This window comes from Choloepus didactylus, chromosome 1 (assembly GCF_015220235.1).
Source record: "Choloepus didactylus isolate mChoDid1 chromosome 1, mChoDid1.pri, whole genome shotgun sequence".
Taxonomy (NCBI): domain Eukaryota; kingdom Metazoa; phylum Chordata; class Mammalia; order Pilosa; family Megalonychidae; genus Choloepus; species Choloepus didactylus.
In genome coordinates this window covers 105,146,346-105,166,442 of record NC_051307.1, presented here as the reverse complement: position 1 = coordinate 105,166,442, position 20,097 = coordinate 105,146,346, and the positions used below count along the sequence as shown (strand labels likewise).

The 20,097-nt window shown below is 44.7% G+C and overlaps 1 protein-coding gene across 6 annotated transcripts in view; it reads left to right on the top strand.

Moving 5' to 3' along the window:
- Nucleotides 1–1,407: 1,407 nt before the first annotated feature.
- The window catches only part of ST6GAL1 (ST6 beta-galactoside alpha-2,6-sialyltransferase 1), a 130,679-nt gene continuing 111,989 nt past the window's right edge, over nucleotides 1,408–20,097 (top strand). For 2 of the 6 annotated variants that reach the window (XM_037838619.1, XM_037838598.1), the window contains exons 1-2: nucleotides 1,408–1,704; nucleotides 2,071–2,268. The gene's annotated coding sequence lies outside the window, so the exon portion shown is untranslated. Of the gene's footprint in view, nucleotides 1,705–2,070; nucleotides 2,269–2,327; nucleotides 2,429–20,097 lie in introns of those variants that run through there. The other 4 variants (XM_037838628.1, XM_037838608.1, XM_037838660.1 and 1 more) reach the window with 3 other exon arrangements.

Sequence of the window (20,097 nt, the reverse complement as noted above, 5' to 3'; positions counted from 1 at the left end):
CCCACCTAGATCCACCAACTTCTAACATTTTGCCACATAGGCCAAATCATTCTCTCTCTCTCTCCCTCTCTCAATTTCTCTCTCTCTCTCTCCCCTAAACTGTTGAGAGTAAGTTGTATATATTTTGATCTTTGAATACTTAATACTTCCATGTACATTTCTTAAGAACAGGGATATTCCTAACAAATTATTTACATTGCAACTCAAAACCACCTCCTCTGTGAAGGCTCTCATTGACACCCAAGTTGGAACCATTTCTGTTTCCTTCACAATTTTGTAGCCCTGTTTTGTACCTCTTGTCACTCTGCTCTGATCTGGAGAAGGACCAGCAGTGACAGCATGGGGGTGGGGAGGGGTGCTGGATCAGGGGACGGAGAAGCAGTACTTGGAAGAAGGGTGTTAAGGATGGGACAAGGATGCAAATTCCTTTTTCCTAGGTTGGTGGCTGGGAGTGGCCACCTTCCTTGGAGAGAGCTCCACTCTGGGCCTGGGCTTTAAGGCACTGTACCTCACCCTTCCTGGAGACCCAGACCCCTTCCCTGCAGTCATATCCCCATTCCCACCCCCCAGAGTGCAGCGCCTGGCACTGGGGGTGCCCAATAGACTTTTGGGGGATGATTATTGACTCTGGTAAGTCACATCCCCTCGCTGGGATCCGGGGGACTGGAGTGGTGGTCTACAGCCGCTTCCAGCCCTCCTGTTCCGAGGTTTTCTATTTGGGGGAAGTGGCCCCGCATCAGGGATGATCAGCATGTGGCCGTGCCACTTGGTCAACAAGCAGTTCCCCCTCACCTCCCTTCAGGAGCCCCGACTTAGCCCTTGTGAAAGCAAGGAACCGCCTTCCTTCACCACCCACTACTCAGGGTCTCCATCTGCCCCTCCACCTGCAGACAGCTTGGGGTGGAAGTCCCCATATGCCCTGGTTCACTACATCCCCTCCCTTCTTCCGTTTGAGAGCAGCTAGTACGAGCCACGTCCGATGTTAGGAGGTTCTTGCGAAACCCTATGACACAGATTTTATTTCATATTCTACATAAGAAGAATTCAAGGCTTCAGAGAGGTTAAGTGACTGGCTCAGGGTCATGTAGACTGTCAGTAGCAGAGCCAGGATTTATAGTTCGTGCTGGTTAGAACGGAAAATCAGAGAGTGATTGGTCCAACATTCCAGTACCTGCCGGGTCGGGGGGCGGCGCGGGTGGACGCGGCGTTTACGGGTCTTCGCCCACCTCCTAGGCGGAATCTCCCTCACCCGAAGGCCGGCTCGCCAGCGACCTCCAGAGGGCGAGGCCGGTTCGGGAGCGCGGTGTAGACCCGGGACTCACCGCGTCTTACCGACTGTATTTGCATAACGGAGACTGTTCGCTTCCTCCCCGCCCATCCGCTGCGCTCTTCTTCTCTCCTCCCCGTCTGCCCACCCCGCATCCCGGGTACCCCGGCTCCTCCGACTCCTACTCAGTGGACCCCTCCCCCCAGGACTCCCGCGTGGGGCTCGCAGCTGCTGGGTTCTCCTGTCCCTACCCGGCGCGGAGTCGGGAGGCACCTGGGGTTGGAGAGTCCTGCTGGCAGGGCCCGGCTGGGGAAGAAGCCTGGGGCAGTGGCCGGTGCTAACAAAGGGAGCCGGGCGCCGGCCGCCGTGGGCGCAAAGCGGGCGGCCGCTGTGGAGCCCGCCGAGGAGCTGCACCCTCCGCGGCAGACAGGCAGCGAGTGAGTAGCGGTGTGGTGGGAGGAGGCGCGGCCCGGACCCCCGGGAGGAGTGATGCGAAGGGGAGCAGGGGGTGAAAGGAGCGGCGGGGCCCGCGGCGAGCCTGGAGCGCAGGCAATCGGTCTCCAGCGCCCCCTCAGCCGCCTTCGCTGCGGGGAGCTGGCCGCTTATTGGCTGGCAGTGTCTGTGTGTTTGTCCGGGCCGAGGGCCCGCCCTGGTTTTTCCCGGGCTCTTCGAGCCATTGGACCCACAACAAACCCATGTGCCATGATCCTCCGGATCCCCACTTTCACCGCGACAGCCTCAGTACTAGGGGTGGACGCCTTGCAGAGCCCGGGTTCCCTCACATCCCGCTCACCGATTTACAGGCCGGGAAACTGAGGTTCGCGGCTGGGAGAGGGGAGAGGAACCATAACAAACGCACGTGCACCCTGCCTTGGGATCTGGGCGCCCGACAAGCGTTTAGGAGCCGCCTGCGGTGTCCGGCCATTGTCCTTAGCCGCCGGGGGAGCGAGAGAAGCCGGAGGCGCCACTTGCCGGAGGAGGGCGAGAGAGACATTTAAAAGGTACCACTTGGGCATCAGAACGAACTGCCAGGCTTAAAAAGGGGAAAACAAAGCAAAAGAGCAGCTCTGAAAAGGTTACCCGCTCCGATCGTGACGCCTTCCTTGGGAATGAAGCTGGACGCCCTCCTCCCACACCTCCCCGCAGCTTTTAGAGGCGTAGGTAAATTAAGGGTCTGTGAATCCCCCTGTGCCTTGTGTACCATTGTCCCCACGTCTCTGGCTACTGTCTCTATTGGGAGATCGCTAGTGCCTGACCAGCCTGTAGAAAGAGAAGTCCAGTTTAAAGATCTCCCACTGCGGTCTTGGGTTTCGTTTGTGCTCTGCCTTGTGGGTCCCCAAGCTCAGTCACACCGGGTGATATTGGTCCTTTTTGGCTTGTTAGGTTTTCAAAAGCAAGGCCAGCCGAAGCCTCTTGTTCTAGGTGGGGACGTACTATTTTCAGTTCTGAGTTCATTTGAATGAAAATCGGAGGTCCGGGAGAAAGGCCCCTCTTGTTTTGCTTTCACATGCTCGGCTCAGCTTTGCAGATTCAAGTTAATCCGACTTGCCCTGGCAGCAACGAGATGGTGGGACGAATTGGCTTCTTGGGTGATGGTATTGGTGTAGTATCAAGCCCATAGGTAGTAAGGAATATCTCCCCCCACCCCCAGCCAAACACACACACACATTGCAGAGTGTGCTTAATGCTGCTCCTTCATTTTGTCTAGTGGGGTTGGACATTAACCTGTCCCTGGAGAGAACTGGAGAGCCTGCAAGCCTACACAGTTATTGAAAGGGTCTAGAGAGAAAATAAGGGCACCTCCTTATTTTACAGTTGGGAAAAGGAGGCCTGGAGAGTTCAGCCACACACTTAGGTTTAAACGGTGAAATCAACAGCAGTCCCACACTGCACTGTCCTACAGACAACTAAAGGCAAAACCAGGACTCTCTGGTTAGTCTAAAAGGCAGCATGGCCTTAGGCAAATAGAGTAAAACAAAGAAGTAACTCAAATTAAAAGCTGCACCCTTCCATTATCCTTTTGAAGAGTTCTTTATTCATTTGAGAAAAGATAGATTTAGTAATTCTTTACTCTTTTAGTCTTTCATAAGCTTAGTTATTTTTCTCTCCTGGCTGCCCCCTTCTCCTCAAATTGGAATAGGACCAACTAGAGAGACTTAGATGTTTTATCTCATCTGTGTGCCAGGAAGCTTTTGTTTGGGCATAAGCATGGGCTGTTGACATCAGCCCTGCTGGGAAGAAAGTGTCTCTTAGCGGGCTACTCTTGAGCCCCCTGGGAGAACAAAGCATTGTTTTCATTTCATTTTATTTAATTTAGCTTTTTTTTTTTTAATAAGAATCCCAGGGAAGTAACTGCTTATTTTCACATTTGGCAGAGGAAAGTTGGAAAATTAAAAAACACTGTGAGTGCATGTTTCCCCAAAGCTAACATGCTCTTTCACCCTGTGCCTGTTATTTCCTAGTTACGCACTTGTGTCTGCCCTTAGGTTTTCCTGAGTGTTTCATTTTTGTGGTAATTCCACTTGGCAGTTTAGTGCAATTTTCTCATCAGGATGGTAACCCTGTAAAGAACTTCACAAATAATTTCCGGATAGGAAAAACTGAGGTGCCCAGAGAAGAGAAATGACTTGCCCAAAGTCATGCAGCAAGGAGACCTTTTAGTGCCACTTTTTTTTTTGTCTGTGTGTGTGCAAAAGGGAAACTTGCATCTAACGAGTTGGTGCCCCAGAGTAAAGTCAAAGTTATGATGGTTGTTACAACAACATCCTTTAAGTCAGAAAGTGAATTCCTTGAGGGTTTAAGTAGGTTTTGGTGATCCCTGTGGTAGAAATGTTGGGGAGGATCAATCGTTAACACTGAGGATGAGTTATTCTTTATTGTTTATAAATGGTTCACCTTAACCCTTGCTTTGGACTAGCCCAGTGACCCCCAGATATTCCTTTGTTTTGTGCTTCCCCAGTTAGGGAGCTGCTTTGAGTGTTACCATAAACCAGAAGGCTGTGAGAAATCAGAAGAGAGAGACTCAGCTTTTCCTCTTGGGCTCCAGTTTTCTTCTCTTTACAAGGAGAGTCCCAGCAGCCCAGTCCCTGCACTGGCTGTTCTGAGGCAACCTGGTAGAGTGGAGGATGCTCAGGCCCTAGGATCAGAGGAGGGGGTTTGGTTCTTTCCTCTCTTCTATGTTACCTAGTCTCCAGTCCACATTGTATAAAAAGTGAGGGGAAGAACATGTACACATCCACTGGAGTTGTGGTGGGCATTGGTTCACATGACACATGTTCATGACTGCTCAGGCCTCCCCTCAGGCTTGGATGTTCTCCAGCTTTTTATGGTGGAGAATGATGGGGGAGGTCTCCTGGGGAGACATAATGCTCTGGTAGTGTAAGCTCTTTGCTCAAATTAGGAGAGCCCATCCAGTCACAAAGAGATGTGAATGCCTGCCAAACTGAAAATGGAACATTGGGTAGCTGTGAAGTGTGTAAAGAGACCTAGTAAAAAACAAATTGAAAAACAAAACCAGAACTTACATGCCCAAATGAGTGCAATCTAAAGTCATTCTGTTCACTTATTCCGCATTGATTGACACACAGGCGGGGGCCCAGGAGGGGGGACCTGTGCTCAGCCTGAGTTACCAAAGAGTAAGAAGATCATTCTTTGCCCCAAGAAGATTCCAGTTTTGTGGGCAGCCCCAGTCCGGCCCAACTACCTCTTCCCTTAGAAATTGTCCTCAGGAACCTACAGAAAATAGATCTAATTTATCTCAATATTGACCTCTGGGGTCCCCTTTTTTTTCATCAGTAAAGCCAAGAGCAGGCAGTAAATGAGAGAATGGAGGAGGAAAAGCTTCAAAGAAAATGTGGCCCTCTGACAAATGTGAGGATGTGGTTGCATTAAAAATGCCAGGAATAATTCATTAATGAAATTCAAAGGAATCATCTGGAATATAAAAGTCCTGAGGATTTGGACAGGAAGTTAGTTGCTCAGACCTGGTATCAGTGATTTGTTCAGTAAGACCTGAAATGGGGAAAATGCTTTTCTTCTTGCTTGTCTGCATGTACATTTAAACTACAGGATAGCATTCTGACCTCTATAGATGTACTTTTTATAGGCTTATATTCAAGAATAACGTATTAAACAATACAGTTTCACCATATTAAAATACTGGTATGATTTTCTCTAAGTCATTACTATGAAGGCCAGTTTAGCCTTCATAATTAATTTGGTGATTTAAATTTTATTTATCATTTGATTTTAAAATAAAGCATGTCCATTGTGAACAATTTGGAAAGTTCAAAATAGTACAGAGAAACAAACAAACAAAAAAATCTGTTATCCAAAGGCAAACACTGTTAATATTTTTGGCAATTTTCCTTCTTGTCTTTTTTCTTTTTTATGGATTTGTTTTCTCTAAATGGTTTGAAAACATACTATATGTGCAGTACATCTTTTGCCTTTCTTGCTTAACCTTCTCATTTTTACATTTCACTGTTTAAATCTATATTAATGCCACCTCCTTTGTTTCATCACCTGTATCAGCTATGCAGCGTCTCCAGGGTGTCATGGTCCCATGGGAGCTGAGCACTTCAGCGAGGGCCTTTGTGGGCCCATACATGAAGGAGCATCCAACTTCCTCCCCCTTTCCCACCCCTTCCCAGCCGTGGGTATTTTAGAAGTCTAAAGGTGCTGGCAGTAAGGTGGAGTGGGAAGAACCCTGGTTGTGTACCCGGGTTCCAGTCTTGCCTTTGTGACCTCCAACAACATACTTTAATGCTCTGGATTTCAGTTTCCATATGTGTTAAATGAGCAACTACAGAGTCATGCATTAATTCATTTGCCACATGTGAGAGTCCACTTTAAACCAAAGATAAATGAGAGGAGTTCTGCTTTTAAGAAATTGACTGTCAGTGGAGGAGTGGGTAGGTGGGTAGCAAGAGATTAGTGCAGGATGCTGTGGGACCACAGAAAAGAGACTTTGTCCAAGTCTGGGGTGATAGGAAAGGCTCCCTGGATGAGGTCTACTCTTGGATAGTTATGGCATTTCTAATTTTCCATATTGTAATGAACACTGTGATCAACATGTTTGTGAATAAATCTCTGTTTATATTTCAGATAATTTCCTTATGAAAGAGTCCTAATGTTGGAATTACTAGGTCACACTTGAAAGGGTATGATCACTGTAAAGACTGTAGATTTAGTTCCATTTACACAGAAAGTCTTAAAGTTGCTAAGTATTATCTATTTGTGGGAATGGTGGAGATGAAGGACACAGGAAGTTCAGGATTTGAATTCTTGCTCACCTGTTTCAACATGAACAAACTGCTTAAACTCACTAAGCTTCAATTTCCCTCTCTGTAAAATGGGGATAACAGACTCTGCCACATAGGGCAATTGTCAGGATTAAATGAAATTATAGATAATGGGTACAGCACATTGCCAGGTATACAGGAAGCACTCAGTAAGTGTTAGCTATTATTGTTATAATTGGAATTTTCACAAGCTGCAGAAAATTTGGTTCCAATCTTTTTTCTTACCATGAGAGCAGGCTGTTGTGTTGCTTTTTGTGTTGAGGGAAGCAGAAAGTTAATTAAACTGGAACCTCCTACCAGGTGACAAATCGAAAGAGGAATGATCACTTCCATCATGCATTTTGAAAAGTACATTTTTATTATGGAAATTTTCAAAACCATAAAAAAGTAGAAAGAGTGGTATATTGAACCCCTACATACCATCAACCAGCTTCAACAATCATCAAGCCCGTGGCCAATCTATAAACCTCATCTCCATTCCAGATTATTTCTGAAGCATATCCACACATCCCGTCAGTCCAGCCATAAATACTTCAGCATCTCATGATGCATACTTGAGGCGTTAAGTTGTTTGGGCTCTTGGAACCTATTACTTTTATCACTGTTATGTGAACTTGTGTGTGTGTGTGTGTGTGTGTGTGTGTGTGTGAGAGAGAGAGAGAGAGAGAGAGAGAGGTGGGGGTGGGAGAGGACGGGGAGAAACTTAAGCTTTACTGCTCAGTTGAGGAGACTCTGGTCTGCCCCAAAAAGGCAGGGTGGAGAGAACACTGAATTTAGTAGTCAGGAGACCTGATTTTGAAAAAGGGCTCTGCCTCTTACCAGTTGTATGACTTTGGCAAGTGACTGAATTTCTTTGAGCATGTTTATAAAATTCTGGCAAGTACTGAATGAGGTAATGTATGTGACAGTCAGAGCAGCTTAATATCAGTTGGGCCTGAATCAGACTTGAGCCAGCCTTCCCTCCCTGACAGGCCGAGTTTCCATATGGAAACCAATGGCCGGGCCACACCAGAATGCATTCAGGGAGTGTTGCTGCCAGTTTTGCATTCGGAAGATGAGTTTGTTGGTCAGAAGGGGTCAGATCCCACCACACAGAGCATCCATGCTCATGAATCTCCTCCGCACTCCCCCTCTCATTTAGCCCCTTCCCTCTGATTTACAGATGAAGGAAAGGAAGCCCAGAGAAGGCCAGGGCCCTGCCGGCCTTTCCCCGAGTAACTGGCCCTCCCGAGGCCCCTTTGCCTCTATAGGTAGAGAAGGGCTCATCTTTCCACCTCCAACTTCAATGAGTCTTGGTTTCTTCTCACTCACTGTTTCACCCAAGTAGGAGTTTTTGACTCAAATAAAAGAGGAAAATTCATTGGATTTAGCAATTAAGTTATAAACCCTCTCTTTAATCCGTGAGGGCTCCCCTAATTTCAGGGCCTGGACAACTGCAGGCTTGTGGTCTCTGGCTAGCAATAACCACCTGTGTGGCCTTGGGCAAGAAGCACTTCACCCTGGGCTCAGAGACTCACTTCTCAGCATTCCCAGGCCTCTTGCAGCTCCAAGAGCCCCTTCCAGCTCATCAAATGGCAAAGGGGAAAGATATACGTAAGATTTGGGGCATCTTCATACAGGTAATAAATATAATCTGTTTTCTTTTAGAATATTCAAACAGCATAAAAGGTTAATTCTCTCACTGTGCCTGTTTGGATGTATTATGGCTCCCCAAATGCCATTATCTTTGATGCAGTCTTGTGGGGGCAGACACATTAGCATTGATTAGGTTGGAACCTTTGGATTAGGTTGCTTCCATGGAGATGTGACCCACCCAACTGTAGATGATAACTCTGATTAGATCATTTCCATGGAGGTGTGGCCCCCCCCATTCAGCATGGGCCTTGAGCCCTATAAAAGCTCAGACAGAAGGAGCTCACTGCTAGCTGCAGCTGAGAGACATTTTGAAGATGGCTGTTGAAAGCTGATATTTTGGAGAATGCTACTTTGAAATGCAACCTGGGAGCAAGCAGACACCAGCCACGTGCCTTCCCAGTTAACAGAGGTTTTCTGGGCACCATTGGCCATTCTCCAGTGAATGTACTCTATTGTTGATGCCTTAACTTGGGCACTTTATGGCCTTAAGACTATAACTATGTAAGCAAATAAACCCCCTTTATAAAAGCCAATCCATTTCTGGTGTTTTGCATAATGGCAGCATTAGCAAACCGGAACACTCACCTTATACCATTCCTCTCCAAAGTGATTACTATTCACAGTTTGATGTGGGTCTGTGTTTGTGTGCATTTATGAATGTGTACATGCAAATACATTTTAAAAATGCATAAAGGGATTATACTATATCTACCACTTTACAAACTTGCCTTTTTTTTTTTTTTTTTTTTACATTATTATATGTTTAGAAGGCCTTTCCACATCGGTGCATCCTTGTTCCTTTTTTCATAGCTGCCTCACTTTCTACATTATGGATGTGCTTATTTCATCAGTACTTTGTTGATGAATTTATCTCTTCCCATAAAAATACATTTCTAAGTATATTTAGACTTTGGACATATAAAAGAGTGATTGTAAATGTCAGCAGGTCAACAGAAGCCAGTCCATGAAGCTCTGGAAAGGGGAGTGAGAGAGTGGACTCAGGGACACTGAGGACTACATCCTCAGAGGCTGGATTGAAGGGTCCCGGGAAGCCACCAAGAGACCACTGTTTGGATGTAGAGATATTTTGGAGATAGCCTGCCTGGTTGGTTGCTCCAAGCCACAAGTGTAAGAAACAGAGCTGTGTCCCCTTTTCAAGATCCTTGGGAATTCCAAATTTGTTTCCATTCCCAGGGTTGGAATCGAGGAGCTGGCAATGGAGGTACTGGCAGGGATGGTAGAGAGGTGAAGGACAGAGAAGAGAGAAGGAGGATCTGTTCTCAGCATCTGGGGGAGGGAATGAGACAGTTTATGCTGCTCTTCCTGATGTTCAGACCCATCTTTCAACAGAGACAGTGATAAAATGAAGCATATCCAGAAATGGGCTATTCAAATGATAGAGTTTTAGGACACCATATTGGCAGTGGGATCAATGTGGAAACAAGGGATTTCTGGCCTGTGGAAGATAGAAATAAGGAGGCAGTTGAGGTCTGTCATGTAGAAGAAGAATTAGAGACACGAGTGGCTCTGGAAGGTGGGGGAAGAGCTGCAGATTAGGCAGAACTTACTGAACAGACCTGCTCAACTATGGTACAAGCTATGTCATGAGTCAGAGATCTCCCTGCAGTGGAGGTGTTCAAGCAAAGGTTGAAAGTAAACTTGCTTGCCATCAGGGGATTTGTGCATTGTAATAGGGTTGACTTAAATGGCCCCTGCGACCCCTTCGCACTTTGAGAGTCTGACTGGCAAGAAGCAAAAGGATGCAAAATAAGATTGAGGGGGTGTAACAAGTTATGGACAATGTAACCAGAGACTTTTTAACCTGCTTGGAAAGGTAGAATAAAATGTAAACCTTCAAAGAAGGACTAAACATTGTTTCCCCTGGATCTTGGCAACAATCTCCCTGTTCTGTCATTGGCTTCAGCTTTGCCTAACCTTACATTCGTAAATTATTTCCACAGGAATAAATAGATCACATACACTTTAGATGACCAGAATATCTGGGGACTAGAAAAGAACATGTCCCTGGAGGATGACTGTAAATTACTTTTGTTACAGTCTTTCTAAATCTGCATCCATTTCCTGGTTGGTCAAGTCTTTCCCTTAGTTCAGTGCTGAATCGTTATTCTGCTTTATTTTTGGGAACACTCTAACCTTTGTAACCACTCACAGGCCCTTTAAACTGGAATTGAAAGTGCCCACCATGTTTAATGCTTGTCCCTTTCTTTCTGGCAGATGAGGAAGAGTTTCTTGGACTTAACGTCTCAGACAAGTGTTGGTGAGGGAAACATGGCAAAGTTGCCCCATCTTTTGGGCTTTTGCTGCCTGCTTGGACCTAATAGGCCCCATGTGTGTTCTCTTATCCAGTTTTCATAGCAATATTTGGTGACTTTGCATCATTAACTCCATTTCCTAGGTGAGAAAACTGAGTTGTGGAGACAGGTAGAGATATCCAAAGTTTCCTTGCTGATTACAGCTGTTAGCCTCTCTCCTTACAGTTTCCCCACTGCTAAAATTCCCAGTCCTTTGGGTTTGAGAACTGCTTAGTCTTTATGTTTCATTGGGGGATTAACTCAAAGAGGTTGGATAGAAGCTTTCTACCATTCCTCTAAGAACATATGAAAGAACTCATGGGACAGGCATGTGCAAATTGCATGACTTTTGGGTCTAGAATACATTTGTTCATTCCCCTTTATGGTAAGAATTTGCATCAAGCCTGGTTTGCTTTTTTTTTTTCTTTTTTTCTCTTTTCTTTTCTTTTCCTTCTTACTTTTAAAAACTATGACATCCACCTGTACTCCTTATCTGGCTATGACTGGGAATAAACACACAAGTGGCAAACATGGGCACAGATTGGTAGATGCCATTGTCTTGCTATCTTAAATGCCTTTAAGCTTGTAAATACAACTCAATGTCAGCATTGTTAAAGGCTTATCTTGTAGCTGTGCTCCCATGCTCTTAAAAAATTTCTCCTCTTGCAGGGTTTATTCAACATAAATTTGTTCATCAAATATTTATTGAGCACCTATTATGTACTAGGCATTGTACTAGGCTTGGGAATACATAGAAAAACACACATAGATATGCACACACATGTGACAGACTTCCTATTGTCCTCTTCTTCTTTTCTGTGAGTCACTACTTTGTTCCTTCATTCAGACAACACTGAGTGCCTACTGCAGGTCATGTACAAAGCCCATTTTCAGAACATAGACTCAAATAAGTCCCATAGTTCTGTTCTAAGAAATTAGATGTAGACATGCAGGTATTAATGAAATGTAGGGTGATAAATATTATGATTCTTGTGTGCACAGAGGATAGGAAGAAGGCAAAACAAGTTTGGAAAAGCTTTCTGGAGGAGGTGATGCCTGAGCTAGGTCGTTGAGGGTAAGAAGCTATTAACTTCTAGAAAAAGGGCATTGAAGGAGAAGGGGCTGTAGGAGCAAAGGTGCAGGAGTGAGGAAAAGCTGTTGCATGCACTGGGAAACCACGAACAGTTTGGTCTTCCTAGAAGAATGTGTGAAGGAGAAGAGTCTGGAACTATTATACGCATAAGCTAGTATTATTTTCATTACCTCCCTATGGGGCGTATACTATCATTATCTCCATTTAATAGGTGAGGGAACAAAGGCTGACTTGTTCCTAGGCAGATGACGTGTGAGCTGAGCCTGCTTGGCTCTGGAGCCCATGCTCTCAGCCTCCCCTACCACACCTGTGGGGGGCAGATTATGAAGGACTGGCATGCTGGCTAAGGGGCTTGTTCTGTTGCTTTTGATTTTTCAAGAGTAATTCCCTTTTCTGCATCATTTTCTGTCCACCTGCCTCACAGTGTTTTCCAACTCTTAGTTAAACTGGGACTGGTGGGTCTGCTTTTGAAGGCTTCTTTTGAGTCTTGGTTATAGCTTTTACCCTCCTTTTCATTCAGCCAATCAGTCAGTCCAGAAATCTTCAGGGCAAACTTGTGTGCCCAACCATGTGTGACAAGAGAGAAGGTTTATCCCCTTTCTTAAAAGTTCAAGGTTATTTGGGAGCCCAGGCATTAGCCATGAATCCTTTCAGCATAATTAGTTCAGAGAAGCCCTTTGGGGCCTGAAAGGGGAGTGATGAGTGTGAGCTAGAGGAATGGGCAGCAAAGGGGCCATGAGATATCTCTTTTAGGATGAATAGACTTTTGGAAGGTGGAGGGCAGAACATGTGAGTAGAATTATTCTGTACCACTCAGTGATGAAGGGGTTATCTTTTGCCTATTCTCCCCATCCCCCCAAGATAATTTCTGGGTTGGAGTTGGTTCTTGGGTGGGAGAGGCAGTGTGTTGCATTCAGTCATTCATTTATACTTTAATTAGTTCAAAACGGTTTGCTGAGAAAGAATAAGTCAAGAGCTCAAAGACAAGGTGATGAAACTCCAGAATGAGATAAAAAGGGTAATTACAGAGCTGAGGAAAACACTGAGGGCACAAACAGCATCATTATAGAAAAAAATAATAAAGGAATGGAATAGAATCAATTAAAGAATAAATTATTAACTGAGAGGAAAAGGTTGAGGAAAAAGCACAGTGTATGCCAAGAAAAAAGAAAATGAAGTTAAATCGGAGAGATAATCAGAGGTGTAAAGGTTGCACAAAGATGACCCCTCAGAAAGATGACTGGTGGACCTGTGGAGACACATCATTTTGGACCAAAACCGAGTCACATGGACATACCTGCGTACAAGGGGGACTGGGAAAAAGTCTCCGCCAGGTCAGCTATCTTAAGACTCAGGTTTGGGGAAGGCCTCTTATTAGGATAAATAATAGTAGATGAGGAAAATGGATTGTAGGAGTAACTAGCAGTCTCTGACACAGGAGAAAAGTCTTGTTGGCTTCGGACTTCATTTGCAGCAAAAGAAAGACTTGAGAATGTGCAGAAGAAATGTTTACAGAGTTCTGAGGGAGGGACAGTGTGAATGAAGACTTTTACACTCAACTACATGCTTCTGCAAGTAGAAAGGAGGCAGAGTGTCTCATTTGAGCAAAAACTCGGGGGATTGGGCATGTCTGAGCCATTCTTGGGAAAACCTACTAGGCCATGAAAAAGTGGTTAATCAAAACACACACTTAGAAAGTCATGGTTAAAGGCCATTTGATGAGCCCTTATTCCATTCAGTCAGAGGAGCAAAGCAAAGTGAGGGTGGGAAGAAAGGCTAAGGAATAGAATGTTAGAAAAAATATTGTGACAGAAATGGAGAGGAGAGAGAAGTGGGAGGATGCGCAAGTACTAATTCTTTCATACTTTCTAAATATGATGTTAAAAGGATGGCTCCAATTTTTTAATTACTTTTTTTTCCCTTATGTTTAGAGGAAATAAGGAAATAATATGTTTTGGTGGAGAAGCATTTATTAGAAGTTCAACTTTTCCTTTAATTTTATTTTTCTGTAGACTTAAAGTAAAACATAAAGAAAATAGCTATTTCATAAAGTAGCTTCCACCCATCATTCTTTCATGCATCCTTCCTTCCATCCTCCACTCTTGTATCCACGTATAAATATAAAGACACGCAAGGTATGATATTAATCTATTCTTTATGTTTTTTTCCTGGATGGAATAATCCTGTGTGATTTTGTGTAGTGCTTGATTTTTTTTTTTTGAAGTTTTACTTTTTTTTTAGTTCATTTTATTGAGATATATTCACATACCACGCAGTCATACAAAACAAATCGTACATTCGATTGTTCACAGTACCATTACATAGTGGTACATTCATCACCTAAATCAATCCCTGACACTTTCATTAGCACACACACAAAAATAACAAGAATAATAATTAAAGTGAAAAAGAGCAATTAAAGTAAAAAAGAACACTGGGTGCCTTTGTCTGTTTGTTTGTTTGTTTCCTTCCCCCATTTTTCTACTCATCCATCCATAAACTAGACAATGGGGAGTGTCGTCTGTATTGTATGTAAGAGTGCCCACCAGAGTGACCTCTCGGCTCATTCTGGAATATCTCTGCCACTGAAGCTTATTTCATTTCCTTTCATTTCCCCCTTTTGGTCAAGAAGATGTTCTCCATCCCACTATGCCGGGTCTACATTCCTCCCCGGGAGTCATATTCCACATTGCCAGGGAGATTCACTCCCCTGGGTGTCTGATCCCACGTAGGGGGGAGGGCAGTGATTTCACCTTTCAAGTTGGCTTAGCTAGAGAGACAGGGCCACATCTGAGCAACAAAGAGGCATTCGGGAGGAGGCTCTTAGGCACAATTACAGGGAGCCCTAGCCTCTCCTTTGCAGCAACCGTCTTCCCAAGGGCAAATCTTGTGGTAGAGGTCTCAACCCATCAAACCACCAGTCCCCTATGTCTGTGAGCACATTAGCAACCATCCAGGTGGGGCAGGCCAATACCCCTGCATTCTCTACCAGCTCCTCAAGGGGGCTCTGCATATTTTTTTCCTTTTTTTTTTTTTTAAACTTTTTTTTTTTAAATCAACTGTATAAAAAATAAAAAAATAAAAAAAATAAAAAAACATACAATAAAAGAACATTTCAAAGAGACCATAAAATGGAGTGAGAAAAAGACAACTAACCTAAGATAACTACTTCACTTCCAACATGTTCCTACTCTACCCCAAGAAAGTAACCTAATATAGCAACATTTCTGTAAACTTGTTCCTACTATACCCATCAGAAATTAACAGACCATAGTCATTTCTGGACATTCCCAGAATGTTAAATTTACCCATGATAGCTTATCTGTTCTTATTGGATTATCGTTCCCTCTTCTTTAATTGTTCTCTATTGCTAGTTCCCCTACATTCTACATTATAAACCATTTGTTTTACATTTTTCAAAGTTCACATTAGTGGTAGCATATAATATTTCTCTTTTTGTGCCTGGCTTATTTTGCTCAGCATTATGTCTTCAAGTTTCATCCATGTTATATGTTTCACGACATCGTTCCTTTTTACTGCTGCGTAGTATTCCATCGTGTGTATATACCACATTTTATTTATCCACTCATCTGTTGAAGGACATTTGGGTTGTTTCCATCTCTTGGCAATTGTGACTAATGCTGCTATGAACATTGGTGTGCAGATATCTGTTTGTGTCACTGCTTTCTGATCTTCTGGGTATATACCGAGAAGTGCAATCGCTGGATCGAAGGGTAACTCTATATCTAGTTTTCTAAGGAACTGCCAGACTGTCTTCCAGAGTGGCTGAACCATTATGCAGTCCCAACAGCAATGAATAAGAGTTCCAATTTCTTCACATCCCCTCCAGCATTTGTAGTTTCCTGTTTGTTTAATGGCAGCCATTCTAATCGGTGTGAGATGGTATCTCATTGTAGTCTTAATTTGCATCTCTCTAATAGCTAGTGAAGCTGAACATTTTTTCATGTGTTTCTTGGCCATTTGTATTTCCTCTTCAGAGAACTGTCTTTTCATATCTTTTGCCCGTTTTATAATTGGCCTGTCTGTACCATCGTCATTGAATTGTAGGATTTCTTTATATATGCAAGATATCAGTCTTTTGTCAGATGCTTGGTTTCCAAAAATTTTTTCCCATTGAGTTGGCTGCCTCTTTACCTTTTTGAGAAATTCCTTTGAGGTGCAGAAACTTCTAAGCTTGAGGAGTTCCCATTTATCTATTTTTTCTTTTGTTGCTTGTTCTTTAGGTGTAAAGTCTAGAACGTGGCCACCTAATACAAGGTCTTGAAGATGTTTCTCTACATTATCTTCTAGAAGTTTTATGGTACTTTCTTTTATATTGAGATCTTTGATCCATTTTGAGTTAATTTTTGTGTAGGGTGTGAGGTAGGGGTCCTCTTTCATTCTTTTGGCTACGGATATCCAACTCTCCCAGCCCCATTTGTTGAAAAGACCATTATGACCCAATTCAGTGACTTTGGGGGCCTTATCAAAGATCAGTCAGCCATAGATCTGGGGGTCTATCTCTGAATTCTCAATTCGATTTTTTATTTTAAAACAATAATGAGCTGGTCTTATTTGAATAAAAACACTAAGGTTACTCTAAAAGACATCATTAAATACTAGTGCTCAAGTAGTGGAGAGTGGGGTAGGAGATACAAGTAGATGAACAAGACATTGTCTTTTCATCAGGGAGTTAGTGAGTCAGTTATATAAATACCTAACTCTAAGCAGAAGAAAACAACTGCCTGTGGGGGTGCTAGAGAAGCAAATAACTGCTTCATACTGGAGGGATAGGGAAGACTTCCAGGAGGACGTTGAGTTTGAACGGGGTCTTGATGCATAAGATGAGTTCTCATAGGTAGAGAATGGGAGAAAAGGCCTCCACGCCAAGGCATGGAGGATTGTCATTGTGGTTGGAGAGCAAAGGATGATTGAAAGCACAGCTGCTGTTTACTAAGTAGCCACACCTTACCAGGTACCACAGAGATGATCTCTATAGCCTGCCCATCAGCCCTATAAAATGGGTCTAATTATGCCTATTGTACAGATGAGGAAACTGAAGGTAAGACGGGTAGTTTTATCTGTCCAAAGTCACACAGTGGTGAAACTGTGTTTTGTACCCCTGAGCTGGCGATTTGTACTCCAAAGCCCATGTGTCTTCTACTATGCTATGAGTTATAGTGCACGGAAGGCCTGAATTTAACCACCGATGTGAAGGTAAGGCTAAAAATAAATATAAAAACCTAAATTGTTGCCCAGACTCTGCCATTCAGCAGCTGTGCAGCCCCAGGCCACTTAAACACAGTTGTAATTCCTCATCCATAAACAAGGGTAGCCCAGATTAGTTTTGACGTTCAAATTAGATAATACATGTGAAAATTATCAGGAAGTATAAAGGAGCCACACAGCAGAGTTTGTGGTGCTGCCATGGCCTTGCCCTCCTGAGAGCTCAGATATCTGTAAAGACTCCACAGATGTCTGTTAAAACTCCCAGCTGTGTACACGGTCGCCGGCTTGGAAAAAAACAACTTGGTTCAACAGATAAGAAGCTGTGTTTTTCCTGACTCAGATAACCCAGCTGGGGGCTGCAGAGGGAGAAGGCAGAGATAGAAGAGGGCAGTTGGTCCTTCTCTCCTGCTGCCTGGGTGAAAGAACGTGCCCACCCACCTTCCTGGTTGCTGGGGAATGTCTGGGCCAGAGAGTTGAGTGGGGACAGATGCCAACAGCTTGGTAATTTACAAAGGAGGGTGTTCCAGACATGCCAGGCTCAGGCCTGGACATCTGAGCTGCGAGGCAAGCATCCCCTACTAGGGCTGGTAGAGGCTGATGGGTTGAAAAAGGAACTGGAGGGACAGGTCATCAGGGGACTCTGGTGCCAGTCCTCATCCTCTAGAAGTATTGAGGAGGACAAGGCCTCAGAGAAATCAGGATTCTGACAAACACGTCAAGGTGGGCCAACACTGAGCTAGTGTACCCTAAGGTACCTTATACTTGCGAATGTTCCAGGGTCTGGGATTTGCAGCTGGAAATCCACACACACTATTGGGTGTGTGTATGTGGGTGGGTTGTGGAGGGAGGTTGGGGTGTGTGCATGTGTGTGGGGGTTACAGAGATCTAAGGTGCTGGTTGCTGCTGAAGAGATCAGCCTTTGTTTCTTCCTTACCCCATTGGGCTCTCTGTTATACCAAGACTCAGGGCTTTTAGCTGATTCCCAGCTCCAGCCAGCCTCATATTCATGGCACACAAAGGAAAGAGAAGACCTTTTTTTCTCCTTGCACTGTGCTTAACTATGTTGAAGTTAGCTGTGTTAAACCATGACTTCCTTCACAGCAGGACATGACTGGGTCCTTTTCACAGCACAGTACCCAACAGTCTCTGGGAGGCCTCATGGAGCGAGCTCAGCCTTCACGATGCTCCCCATTGTCCATCGAGATCAGGATGTATTCACCAGTGCACATCAGCCAGTGGTCTCTAGGTCAAGGTCAAGGCGTGAGAACAGACAATAGGAGTTGCAGATGCCTATGGTGGGGAACACTGCAGAGCTCTGGTCTTTCTCTACCTGCCATTCTTGGCCTTGGGAGAGACAGCCAAGCAGCAAGATGAAAGAGGAGGCAAGAGGGAGTATCCTCCGGGGCTGGTCCATGGAGCTGAGCCCTGGGCAGGGAGTCCAGTTTGGGACCTTGCTCTTCTTTTTCTTATCCTATTGGGAAGTAGAATCATAGGAGTTTGTCCCAGGTGAGAGAGGGAAGAAGGCAGCAAGGGACCTCTGGCAAAGGCAGTTAGGCTGAATCATCATTTATTTAAGAGCAGGCTGCAGGGATTGCCTTTGTCAATTGTATAGTGCTGGAAGGATGCTGGCCCCGGGCCTGAGCTGGGGGTGGTTAATGACAGTGTTAGGAATAAATCCTCTGAAGACGCCTCCTGCCAAAGGGCTTATGGTGGTTCCTTCATTGCTCTACACAATGAACATCTTATTCTGGGCTGTGAATTTGTAGGAGGGGAAAGAATAGTTAGGGAGTGGAAGGACCAGTGTCATCCACGGAAATGCTTTTGCACTGAAAGAGTGATGCTTTTGCCTCCCCAGCCCATGCAGATGAATCACTAAGCTGGGAGGTAACTCCCTGCCTTTCTCATCACCATCTACACGTTTACCTTCCTGAGAAAGCCTCAAACATGTTGAAAAGGTCACAGTTTTGCAGCCAGACTTGGGTCTAAGATGTGCCACTTTTCAGCTTTGTGAACTTTGGAACTTAACTTTAGTTTCCTTACCTGTAATCTATATTAATAGTTTCTACTTCATAGTATTGGCATGAGGACACCAGGGACATGGGACCAGGGACATGCTTGGTGATCAATGTGTCATAGCCATTTTTATAGCACTTGGTAATTGTTAATGGACACTCTGATAGGCTGTGTAGATATGAAGATCAATCAAGATACAGCTCTCAGCTGGGCAGCTTTCGGTCTAGGAGGAGAGACAGAGCACAGATGAACTGGAGTTGGCACAGGTTGCTGAAGGAGCAAGACACAGTGGGCAGGGTGGAATCCACTCTGCCTGCAGGGAAAGGTCAGAGAAGAAGCTATGGGACCCCCATAGATCTCTAAAGGATAAAGAGGAGTTTGCCTGTTAGTCAACATGGAAGTAAAACATCAGGACAGGACAGAACAGGTGCACAACCGGCATTTGGCACTAAATCACCTATAAGGAAGGACGGGAGTGGGCGGTGGATGTTCCCTAGTAGGTTAGCCCCTGGGACTTCCATGCTCTGCTGGCATTCAGGTTCACTCAGTTTGGGTCAGGACAGAATCTGCAGTCCTTTTCTGGCAGATGGGTGGGCATGGGCAGGATCCAAGCAGGCTTGGCTGGGAGAGGTGGTGGTGACATCTTGTCACCAGAGATGTATCCATGGGATTCTAGGCCCCAGGTTCAGGGACAGGATCAAGAGTGGTCCTCCATAGAGGGAGAACAGACTACCAGAAAGGGATTGAGAATGTGGAGCCTACTAAACACAGGGTCCAGGTTCTGTGGCCTGGACTGGCTTCACAGAACTGTTAGGAAATTGGGACACTGGATGGAGGATTCAGAGGAGTGACTTGTGAATTCTACAACTGTTGGGAAGCACAGCAACCCCATGTGCAGTGCTCAATGTCACATAAAAAGAACCAGAGGAGTCTTTGATATACACGGATATGTATTTGTGGTTTTGGTTACTCGCAAATGACCTCACACCGCGATGATATACACAAACTGGATGAATCATTTGGATGCGTTTAAAAACAAAACTATTTGCGACAAAGATGGTGTGTGTCACTAAGCTGGTGATAAAAATAAATGCAGCAGCTTTCACTTACTGAAGTCTTACCAGCAACATTTATGTGCTTTAATCCTGGTTAAAGCCAGCTCCCACGCTGATGTGCACGCGCTCTCTCTCATTACAACATACCTGCTCCACATTGCTAAATGGGACTGGGGAAAAGTGTACCACA